We start from the raw sequence: 12,940 nt of genomic DNA, 5'->3' as shown, positions 1-12,940 counted from the left end.
TTTGAACATTTATATTGGGTGTATTACATACACAATTTTACCGAGATCAAAAATGTTTTGCCTTTGAAGCACTTTTAATGCTATACAATCCTCCTAGCAGTGTAGGATAACATCCATTAGCAATGTTTTGCCAGACACTTTCTCAGCTCAACGCAGGAGGCAAGTGGAGACATAAAGAACATTAATCAGTGGACAGAGAGGATTCCTCACAAAAAGAGACCTTCAGGACAGAGAACGTAAGAAAGAGCTGCACAGGAAGACAGAGAGGCAGATGAAGAGAAATCAAAAAGGCTTAGGCCACGAGTTAACAGAGACGGAACAGAGGCTGTGAAAGCACATGAGGGATAAAAGAGAAACATCATTTTCCAAATGTGACAACATAATTCAGAGAGGAAAGCTCATCACACCCTTTGGGTTTTTTTGTTGCTGAGAGAAGTCCAGAAGAATAAAACTCATATATTCTGTTTTCTCATACCTGTATCCTGGCTTTCTCTCATTTTCAGTTACATTTTTAGACATGCCACAAATACACTATAGCAAAAAGTTGTTCTTAAGCCAAATCTAGATTTTAGTTTGTTTTTAATGATGTTTATATGTCTGTGTGGTGTTTTTAATATGTTTTTAGTCAAACCATGTGTAAATTCATCATTTTAAACCATTGTTGATGCTGAGTATTTTCTCCATAAAAAAGTAAATAAATAAAGTCAGTCTGTACATTAAAGATGATTTCAGTCAAATTACACATCATTTCATGTTAAATTATACAAGTGGCACGCTGTGTCGCTGCAGCGTCCAGAGTTGAAGCGGAGCACCACGCCAACGCGCCAAATGGCAGAACCGGTGTGTTTACACTCATAGAAAACAATATATTTATTTTGAAAAAAATGGCGCTACGTTCATTGTAAATGATTTATTTGATAACGTATAGATAACAACATAGCAGGGGGCTTCCTTTACTTGTTATTTTACAGCTTATCAATTGATATGATTTTGTAGGACCACCCCTTAAAAGCCAGACCATGTGGAGCTCCCCATATAACAAATCCCAATTCAAACCCCCGGTGGGAAAAATTTGCTAAATGAAGTAAGGGTGTAGAGTTACATTCAAGTCATTTTAAAACATGAAGAAATTATAATCATAGGAAACCACTTAAACATATTCTATGTAAATGGCGAAAGGTTAGTTTTAAGTGATAAAATGATCAAATGCAAAGGGACTTTAAATCAAGATACATGTACTTGACAAGGTATGTAGAGTTGTTTTAAGAATTAAAATATAAGAAATAAAGTGAATTTATGTGTAACACAAGCAAATATACATATATATAGATACTTAAAAAACTAAATGCTATTTATTTATTTATTAAAATATTTATGTTTCTTACTTCATTGGCAGATCTTTGCTTACATGAAACAAATATCTTGGCTCACTTTGATGTATCTTGATTTAAGACTTTTTTAAATATTTATAACATAAAATAAGCAACAAATGCTTAGTAAAAAATATTTTTTTCAAGTGGTCGACTGGTTAAATAAAAATTGGTAAAAAGTTGGTTTAAAAGAATGCTCTTCCAAGGCCATGTTATATTCATAAGTTATGCAATACAGTATATTTTATCATTAAGACTTAAAATAAAAACGTTTCTACCCAACATACTTAAATAAATTTCACAAGATAGAAGGATGTATGGCTTCAAACAAGACTTTGACTACTTCCACCATCAAAGCCTAAAGTATTTCCTCAACTTTTCTCTATAGTTAACCATCACACTTTATTTGTCCCCTTGTGTCCTGAAAAGAGCACAATCCGCTTTCACCTTCAATACACATGATGGCTAAACACCATGGGCAGATCACTTAAAAAATAAAACAGAAACAAAGCTAGTTACCAACACTTTAAATGACCTGAATGTCCAATCTGTCAATTCACATTCATAAAACTCTTGTGTCACAGCTGTTGGCGCCGTCTTCACGTCCCTGTATATTTGATGGAATATTTGTCTAGACTCTCAAAGCAACTGTGTGATTATTATGCAGCCACTCGATCTCAAACCCAAGACAACATTTACAGGTTTCCATGCTGGCATTTTCCTCCAGAGGTGATCTGACGTCAATACACTGAGCCCTTGAACATACTATTTTTTGCCATAATCATTTCTCCTAGGACCACGTCAGGCTTTTCTAATTGGACTCAAAGGCACACGTCTCTTAATTTTGAAGTCATGAATTCAAAATCAATAAGCAATGAAAAGCAAAAGAAACATCAGCTTGAATTAGTAATACTCAGAAAGGGTGCTTAGAGGAAAAATTCATAAGTCTGGACTACCCAGGGTACTTGTGAATATGCTCTATATAGGCCTATTCATTGCATTGTTACGTAATTAGCGAGACGAGGAAAGTCTAATACAATGTATGTGTCACAGCATCCTGGCATGTGGATCTGGAGCAAATATCAAATTACTCTCCAGCACCAGATATTGCTTTACATGCAGTGCATTAGTCAAAGAAGAATATTTTTGGGAAAACGGCACATGAAATGTCTCTACTGCCTGACAGATATCACTGAAACAGGTGTGTTGAGACATCACATGGCCGTGTGACAGCTCTAGGCTCAGGGAGGTGGCCGATCAGGAATGCTTTTTGTCATTTTGCTACTTTTATTTTTTGGGGAGGTTAGGGATCAGGACATGAACAGGGTCGGACTCAAACACAGGTTCCCGTGAGCCAACGACTCATCGAAAATTAAGTGACCATGTCAAGAGACTTTTCTTATTTTAAGATGTACTATTTATAGGTATGTGTTTAGATATGTAATCAGGTAATGACATATTTCTCCCAAATTTCAAATAGAAATCTTGTTTCTATTTTGCATTTCATTGCAGAAAATGAAAACTGGAGAAACAGGTCAAAATACCAGAAAAGACGCTCTGTATTATTTCAGACCTCAAATACTGTAAAGAAAACAAGTTCATATTCACTTTTAAACAATACCACAGTATTACTTTTATACTTATTAAGGAAAAGTTCAAACATAATTTTTGATTTAAAAAACTTTTAACACAGTTTTCATCAGTCTTTCACATTGCTGTTCGATGACTTTGTGTCACTACTGAGGTTTAATTTTGTTAAAATGCAAACAGACACTGAACTGGAATGGCAACAATAAACGATTAAATTAAAATTTGTAATGGTCTCTTGGTTTTTACCGCAGCCAAACATGTGTCTGGAGTGCTAACCACTGGGCTACAGCTCAGACTATTTATTTTATTCTTTTATTTCTTTTATATCATTTAGTTATCAAAGCTATAATAGCTTTGAAAATATATTTATTAAAGATTTTGTTTTTGTGTTGTCGTTTTTTGTAAAGTATTTTGAGATTTTGTAATTGTTGTTTTTGAAATGTAAGAATGTGTTAAAGCAAATCTTTAATATATAAAAATAGTTAAATATTAAAAATAGTTTAGCATTAAATAATGTTGTCAAAATGTGCTATATTTCATGTGAGATTTGTTTTTTCTATGCACTTTTGTATATTAAATAGAACACAAATTTGTATATTGAATAAAACCAATATTCTCCAAATATATTTATCCAATAAAAAACAAATAATTTTTTTTCCATTATGTACAGTACAATACACCTCATATTTTAACAGTTTAACCCAACCTGACCAATCATTAAAAGTAAATAAAGTGCAAATATGCCCTCCGGACATCACTTTTCACCAGTACTGTATGAAATTGCATCGTTTCACCCATTTAAAACCTATTCTTGACTTGCAAACCCAAAGGACTACAGTGTTTAGAAATGTCCTGAAAAAGCCACACAAACACACCAAAGCTTTCAAAGCGCAGGCTTCCATTTTGATGTACCCTAGATGTGTAGCTTTCAATCAGAATTTCCGCTTTTTCCACCTTTTCTGCTGTGTTACAAAGTAACTGAGTGCTGCGGCCCAGAGGATTTTGTCAGAATATGTGGCACGCCACAAAAACAGAAAAGCACTGGAGAGAAACGACAAAGCTACTGAAAGCTCGGCACTCAACCCGCCAGCTGGCACCCAATAGTCTCAAATTGGCTAAAAGGAGCCTGGTGCTTGCTGCCAAACATATTTCCTCAGCTGAGGACAACACAGTGACGTCTGTCCTGTATCTGATACGGTCCTTATTGTTCTTTCTGACTGAAATCATCATTTCCTGCGGAGGATATTGTAGAGCGAGAAAACCAAAGAGGCTGATGAAGGGTGAACGGGCTGTCTGTTGGCTGTCAGAGCGAACCTCGCGTCCGCGGCTCCAGACCAAGCTTAAATGAATCTGTCGGCGTAATTGCCCTGCGATGGTGCCGCTGTGAGAGGAGACTACATTCTATTAGGCCGAGAAGACTCTGGGGGGAGATGGCTAGATCGTGGGCTAGATGTGTTTGTGTGTTAGGACAGGACATAGTAAAGCTAGTGTTGTAATGTCTGCGGGGATGGAAACACAGGGGACTGCACGTACGCGGGTTGACAGGAGGAAGAAGTTCCAGTTTTCACTGCAATTTCAATCATGTGTGAAGTTAAAGCACTACTGAGGGTTTACACCCAATGTCAAGATAGTGATCTGTACATACAGAATAACTGTATCATATTACAGGAGCATCAGACACCTCCGACTTAATAAACATAAAAAAGCTATTCAATAATAAATCTCCAAACATATTGTTTCATATAATCAATCATATAATAGAGCAATTACAGCTTTACGGATATGACATTCTCAGTCAAAACCTGAAATATAAATTCTCTGAGAATGTGGTTATCACCAATATTAAACCATCTGTTCATATTTTACTAAAACCCTGTTGATAGAGTCTTTGCTCTCAGAAAAACTCTGAGAAGAAATATCAGTCTATGAAGAAGTTTTCTATTTTAAAAGAGGGAAAAATGAATGTGTTATGGATGTGACAAATAAAAGATGCACGTTTCTATGAGATGACATACTTTGCAGGATTTCTGTGAATTGAAATGTTCAAACCAAATGCAATAAAACCCCAAAAAAGGAGAAGGGATGGGTCCTCACAGAACATAAAATATGAGAAATATGGAGCGTTATGGATGTGACAATTTGGTTATGGATGTGACAATTCACTTTAATGGGATTGGGTAAAGTTTGGTTTAAAACACACAAAAATACTTTTAAGGTTGTAAACAGCTGTTCATTTTGACCTTGCATTAGCAAAAAATAAGCCACATCAATAACTTCATCTGAAGAAAAACAGTTGCTGCAAAAGACCATTCCAATTATTGTTCACGTCTCGGTTTAATGCTGCATGAACCCCAGTTGGACATTTGAGCGCCATTCAAATCTGAAACAATTTGCAGCTTCTGACTCAGTCCGACTGAAATGAGGAACGTCAATGTTGATGCCAATGTGTATTTCAGTTGTGTATAAATATATATATATATATTGAGGTACCACACGTTGTCTAAGATCTAAAGGCACCTCTTAGCAACAGATATGACAGGTATCAAGTATTAGACTGGACACCAGAGGCTAAAGGTGCTGTTGAACATTAATATGGGCCTATGTAAGTGTACAAGACAATAAGAAAACTGTTTTTATCCAATATATTTCAGACCTTTCAGTATAATATAGACAAACTGTCAAATTATGGAGACGTAGCTGTTTCTGTATTTGACAGCTTACATTATTGAATTCAAGTACTGAATTACAGCTTTTCTTCAATTTGCATGAATGTTTTGTTTTGTCTGGAGGGTTTAGGCGATAGCCTTTTGAGAACTGTGGTGTAGAGACTTTTAATTTGTCTCCCACATTCCACCTTTTGGAAAATAACTAACTAGAATTTTCAGCGGCGATCCTTAACTTTTGCCTCTATATTGCCATCTCTGTTTGAAACCAAACATGCAGTTTACTTTTCTTACACGTGTAAAAGAAATCCGAACTAACAGCACAAATAATATTATAATATATCAGTTGTAAGATGGTTATGGAGACACTGATCAACAGCGATTTTACGTATTTTTCTAAAATGTTTAACCACAAAGCAGGATAGCATTTATGAGTTTTTCCAGTATAATAGTACGTTCCCACCAGACACGAATGAAGCGTTAAGCGCAAGTGATTTACATGTTAAATCAATGCAAAGACACGATATGACATTCTGCGGTGCGATTCACGTGAATGAGGTGGCATGTATGACGTGATTTGCGCAAATTAAGCGTTTCAGGCATTAGATGCGTGATTCGCACAAGTTTAAATATATGAACTTTGGCGAATATTCGCGCCAAATTAACAAATCAGGAGCTAGCGCTAGTAGTAACTTGATTATGGTGTAGCAAAGGACACCAATGGAGGACAAAATCATTGTCACTTTATGTGGATACCCGGAGCTGTATGATACATCTTCTTACTTTTATCGAACAGGAATAAAAAAGATCTTGCTTGGAAGAAAGTGAGTGAGGAGGTTGGAAAATCTGGTGAATTGTAATAAACGCTCTAAACTTAAATTTTAGCTAAATATATACGAGACTGGAGTCGCCTGGCAGAAGTCCCTCCCATGACGCGATTTCGTGTCTGTTGTGAAGTGAATTTCACGTGCGAATGAAGCGAGCACACTCAAAATGTTCAAGCGTCCAACTACGCACGAATAGCACGATTTATTCGTGCAAGTCGCATCTGGTGTGAACGCTCAGTCAGTCACTTTGGCAGTGAACTGAATTAAAGTCCATGAATCATAAAGCGGTCTGATATGGTTATCATTCATTTACTGCCTTTCATCAAGGACTACAGGGTGAATGTCACTTAATTAATATTCATGATAGTCATGATAATAAGCCTCTCCCATTAAATTAAATTAAATGTGGTCGGATAATTCACCTTAAGATTTCACTTAATCGAACCAAATGAGTGTTGCTACAACTGAAAGGCTGAATTCAGTTTCACATTTGATATGCTCTAGATGATCTCAAACATTCATCAAGACTAACATAGCAGCAGTTTTCAGGTGTAATATATTATTTGCACATCAAAGTCGGAAAACAGAGGGTTAAATCATTCTAATTCAAGAACCCCATCAGTCAATGCACTCAACCATACAACAGGTAAATATGACCATCACTCAAATAAGACAATATATCCGTAATCCATCTGCTTGCATCAACATACCTGAAAATATCCCAAAATCCATCTGCGTAAACTCCGCATTAGTATCTACAAAGCATCCTCATCGACTCATGGTGTTTTGTGTGTACGCAGGACTGCAACATACAAAACACAATGTTCTTCTCAAATGGCTCCCGGCACTATAATAAGGGTGACCCCATTCTACATTATGTGTCAGTCACGGCGGATCACCCTTAAGCTTGCCCCTGAGCGTCTGATTTCAGCTGTGTGTGCCCGATGCATTATTGTGCATCTACAGTAATGCGGTAGACGCAAACGCCGTGTTTATTATAGCAAAGAATTCATTGGGTGTCACACATAAGATGGCAATCAAATAATGAACATGCCCACACACTCTCCGCTGTTTAGAGGCCCAGCTGCGAGTGTCCCATTCTTTACTGATGCTTTCCGAAAAGTACACGCGTCTCGGCGACACAGACGGGTAGGTTGACAGAGGTTTCATTCACCCGCTGGGACCGCAGGATGGCGATAATGGAATTAAATAAATAACCAAACAGAGGACGGCAGGACGTCTTTTAACAGGAAGTAGAGGCGTTTTAATAGACAAATGTGACAGGTTTGACAGTATAAATGGATTTACATGCTTTGAGCGTTTGGGGGCTGTTCAGTCAAACGTTATCCTTTTGAATAAATCCAAAGGCAAACAAAAGACCCCACATGAAGGGTAAGGTATCAATTTGTGGGAAGCACAGAGGATAGGGTTGGAGAGGATATAAAGGATGGGACACTTCAGAGCTCTCTCAATCTACATTAAACACGACAGGCAATAAGTGCAAGCGATTTTCCCTGCCGGGTTTTATTGGTCAGACATCATATTTTAATAGACTGATCCATACAAAGACATTGAATTCATGGCTGTATATTTGAGCCCTGGCAGGACATCGTTGTACAATGTGAGTGGACTTGGAATAAGAGCAATAATCGCTTTGTAATTTAACAGCTGCAATGCAGAAAAAAGACTTAAAACTTGTGCGAATCTTTAGTGATGATTCCTTAAGGAATGAATAAAACATTTACATGAAAAGCATGGCTGCATGAGGTATTAAGATATCTGGGATAACGATCCTGCATGCATTGACATGTTTTGTTTTTAAAGCATAATTAGTTTTGGTTTTCTAAGCATAAAGCCGAATTAAGTAAGTTTAAATAACAAAAAACTATGTGCTATAATCTAAAGTTAAAGCTTGTTCCAAACCGCTGCATTTCTGTCTGCTCCCTACATAGACAGCATCTTAACTATATTATTATGCATCCAGAAGTGACAATTTTGAAAAGTTTGAATACATTTGAAGATCATTTATAATAGCAAATTGCATCACTGTCTTACTCTGAGTGAGGATGTAATGCATTGCTTAAAGGCAGGGTTGGTGATCCTGTCCAGAAACAATTTTTTTCATGTTGGTTGGAAATCTCTTTACATCCTGAAAGTTATCAAGAAGTAAAGTGGTCAAATGATATTTTTATAATTATATGTCGTCTGTGAAAGGCGTAGGGCCAAAAAACGTTCACCCAATCAAAACATTCTGGCCGAACGGTGTGACTGGTCATGTGTACATTTTCAGCCATTGTATTTTGCATAGACATCATGCGTCATCAGTGCACTCACGTCCGCTTTGTCAGTGTAGGTAGAATAGCGGACAATAAGCAACAATTAAATCTACAAACAGAAAGTCAGTTTTTGGAAAAGCAGTGACGTCTGGATCATGTAAGAGGAAAAAAAATCCTCGTAATTCGAGTAAAAACTCGAATTACCATCGGTTCAGCTTTTACACGATGGAGATAGCTACGGCAGGCAAAGGGTCCGAAAGACGATACCACGGTTGCTCTCCGGCAGTTGGACAGGTATGTAAATTCTTCGAGAAGAATTTAATGGATTTAGTTTGAAATTCGTGACGTGGATTTACGAAATACATTCATGTGTTTGGAGGAGGCGTGGCTTCGGATGCCAAAAGCGCATAGTGGGTGGGATTATAATTTCAGTGCAAGCAGGCTAAAGTTAGCACCTTTCCAAATCAATCACCCCACCTTTAATATGACCGCTCTTGTGAAGAAAGTCCCGCTCTCCAGTAAGAAGAGCCAATCATCATTCGATAAAGGCTGAAGATTATTGGGGGCGGAGCTCTACACAGAGTCTCATAAAGCGCATGCAAAGTAGCTGAAGTGACCTTGAGAAATGTGTTTTTTAATGCAATTTAAAGGTCCAATGTGTAATGTTTTGGAAAATCTATTCAAATAAATAACTATGTCTTCAGGGATTAAGACCTTACCTAATGAAGTGTTATGATTTTATTACCTTAGAATGAGCTATTTCTATCTACATACACCGCGGGTCCCCTTACATTCACCATGTTGTTTCTACCTAAGACCTAAGACCTAAACGGATAAACTGCTCTACAGAACACGTTTCGTAAATACATTGTCTCCTTCAGCAAAGACGTGATGACATCATAATGCTGTGTCAGCCACCATAGAGCTTCAAATGGGAGTTGTGGGGTGAGCCGTTGGTTGCAATTCGCAACCTTACCGCTAGATGCTGCTAAATTTCTTAGACTGGAGATAAAGCTTAGGAAGCAAAATTTATGGTACAGTTGATGTAAGGTTTAAGTGTTGGTGGGAAATATGCCATTCAATCATTACTTTTGCAAGCGTTTTTAGAAATATCTGTCATCCCCTAGTCAAGTATAGAGGACTTTGGTCTGGTTATGATTGAAATAAAATAAAGAATAAAGTTATTAAATAGCTTGGTCGAGGCATCGCAGACATGGGCGTCATGTGGCACCTAAACTGGACACCTATTAGTGGTTCAGCAAAATTCATACACAATTGGTCTTCTTCAATAACTGATTGATTCTTGAACTGCAAAAGCAAGAAAAAAACACTTACAACAAGCTTTTGTATAGCAGGTATCCAAGTGCACTCACAAGCACTTGTTGAGACGGCTAGAGACTTCACCACTGGCTTTTTTCGGAATGAGAAACCGAGGCTGATAAATGTTTGAAGAGAAAAAGTTATTTTTGCAGTGCCTCAACTCTAGACTGCTTGAGTAGCTGTCTAAACGAACCAGCACTTAAAGGTATACAGTAACACATCGTGCTTGCAAAGAAGAAAACAGTAACAATCTCAAAGAAATACATACAGTAATGTACCGACATAAACGTGTGAGTTACACTCAACCCAACTTGAACCACAAGCATCTTCTCTTGAGTCTAACGTATCCTCATTTTAATGCATCGCGGTCCTGCAGGCTAAGATTACATATTTATTCAAACAGGATTCTTGCCTTATGGTGCTTAATCTGTGCGTACAGACTGCTACTGACTTCCTGTTTCGTATGTTCCCACACCACTTCAAAAGAACGTCGACCAGTTCCTGCATTTTTACATATCCATTTCCATTTCTTCCCCTTTTAGCCTTTTTCATTCCTATACACATCAAATGCAAACTGGGGCCACCAATTAAGTCAAAGCTTGTAGTCGACTAATTAAAGTGCAAAAATAATCCTCCCATTTTCCGTCTCTGTGGAGTCTGGTGTTCAGATGTATGCCTCCCACCCAAACGGAATGTATAATCACTATAGACGTCCTTTCACAGATGTGCTGCCGAGCTCTGAATATAAAGAATTTCCGCATATGAGGAAATTATAAAGAAAACAGAAGTGACTGGAATGTATGGGTAGTAAATTGGGAAAAGCAGGGATCATTGTAATGCTCGAGACATGTGACAGCCGTTTTGAACGATTTATTGTTTTAGAGTCATAATAATGTTTCACATTTGTTTTTGTGTTGCTTTTGTCCTGATTTCGGAGCAATACGACCAAAAAACTTGCAAGAACGTAACAGCTGTGTTTATAGGCCAATGGAAATGAGGGCAACATAACACACGTTTTCCTAAACTGTTCATAATAAAGTGTGGAAGATTCGTCGACGTGAAACTACTGTTTTGTCACTGGTGTCATTTTCTACTTTAAACCCTTTGGGAAACCCATTCATGATAATATATCTAAACTATCTCTAGCTCATCTGTAAGACTTGCAATAATACCATGAGAGTTGTTCATCGACATAACATCCTGATTGTATGCAATTTAAAAAAGTTGCACCTTAAATTAATAATGACATGTATTGTGTCAATGACTTCCTTTTATCAAACTCACGCATACAATGTGCCCTTAATATGAATGAAAAGACAGATCCATCCCATTTTCAACTGTCATGCTCAGTCACAATCTGGGCTTAAGAGCCGTTCTATGAGGAGCCGGTGAGCGAGAGCAGCTACAGTAATTTCCCTGTCTCTGTCAATTATTTTGGTCGAAATCTACGAAGGGATTTTTTCATCCCCTGGCCAGACAGTCCACCAGCCCGCCTCCAGGTGCTCATTAGATACATCAACAAAAACTGATTCTTGATACTCAACCCTGCGCAAACCAGTCATTGGCACATTTGGAGTTCTCCTAAGTACATATTTACTGAAGACCTCTAGTACCCACAATGACCTTTTGGCAAACGAAGAGTGCTCGGCTGTAGAGGGATAGAAGAGGCTTGAAGGGGCTTGTAAGTAGAGGAGAAAGAGCAATTGTAGACACACATGCTTCAACTAAACAAGACATGTGAACACCAACGTGGCAGGAAAGTGTTCTGGGGTCGAATAATCAGCATGGTGGTGATATGCAGCTTATGCGTTCTTTCAGCAAGAATTACAGCTTCACATTGATGATGAGATGTACATGTTTGGCATGAGGGAGGACTGTGTTCGACAGGGAAAAATCTTTTATATAATGTATGGAGATGTGTATCTGAGGAGGCATCCAACATCACTCAGAGCTGATGCCATGTGGTGTAGATGCAAGCTCAAGTGAAGCTTTCTAGATATTTAGTCTCACGGATGGGATTTTACATCAATAAAGCTACAAGGCTACTTGAACATGATGCTGAGAATCTTGCTGAAAATCCATGTTTGCCACACTAGCAATACTCATATTAAACTTCTCACCTTTTTCACAATTTTTAACACGGTTTTGAACTTCATGCACTTCTCAACAGTGCAGCATAATAAATCCCCAAATGCACCATCACAAATGCGTACAACTACAGAAAGTGCAGCGAAGAGACCACCGAGTCGCCACACCGGAGGGGAATAAAGCCACGATGTGCCTTAAAGTCCTACCTCTTTATCAGATGCCAAAAATCACAGCCTGGATAAAGTCAGAAAACCATGGAGCTGATCAGGTGCCAATGTTTCTAATCTCTTTGCCTCTCTCTCTATTGCCAAGCACAAGCGCGGAGTGGCTCTACCACGGGGCTGGACTCCATGGGCTGCACGCGACTCCTCGGGCTGGATCAGTGGCTCTCAGGCAGGTAGCGGGAAACAGTGAGAAAAGTCCTGTAGTCCTTACTGTGGGCACGGCAGGAACGGCGTCAGAACAGAGCATCCTTCAGTGGGCAGGAAATCCAGAGGGAACGTGCCTGTAATCCCAAGACTGGAAGCACGCGCTTGAGATAAAGGGAGAGTTGCTTCAACATTGTTCTTTTTCCACGAGCGGCAACATCTCTCTTCCCCCACATCGTTGTGATGCTGTTTATTTATGTGGGACCGGAGTGAAGAGCGTGAGTGAGAGAGAGAGAGAGAGAGAGAGAGAGAGAGAGGGAGGGAGGGAGGGCGAGCGAGAGCAGGAGAGAGCTTGCACTGTCAGTGACTACATTAGCAGCTCTGAGTAGGTGGAGTTTTCTTTGCAGCAGAGGGGATCATGATTCGAAATCCAAAGGA

General features: G+C 38.4%; 1 protein-coding gene across 1 annotated transcript in view; it reads right to left on the bottom strand.

Annotated features, from left to right (window-relative positions):
* sgcd (sarcoglycan, delta (dystrophin-associated glycoprotein)) overlaps positions 1-12,698 on the bottom strand; it is a 157,517-nt gene extending 144,819 nt beyond the window's left edge. The window contains exon 1 of the mRNA XM_056731719.1: positions 12,341-12,698. The gene's annotated coding sequence lies outside the window, so the exon portion shown is untranslated. The remainder of the gene's footprint in view (positions 1-12,340) is intronic.
* Between the last annotated feature and the right edge of the window lie 242 nt (positions 12,699-12,940).

The sequence above is a fragment of the Triplophysa dalaica genome, chromosome 19, assembly GCF_015846415.1.
Source record: "Triplophysa dalaica isolate WHDGS20190420 chromosome 19, ASM1584641v1, whole genome shotgun sequence".
Lineage (NCBI taxonomy): Eukaryota > Metazoa > Chordata > Actinopteri > Cypriniformes > Nemacheilidae > Triplophysa > Triplophysa dalaica.
This window is presented reverse-complemented; position numbering and strand designations above follow the sequence as displayed.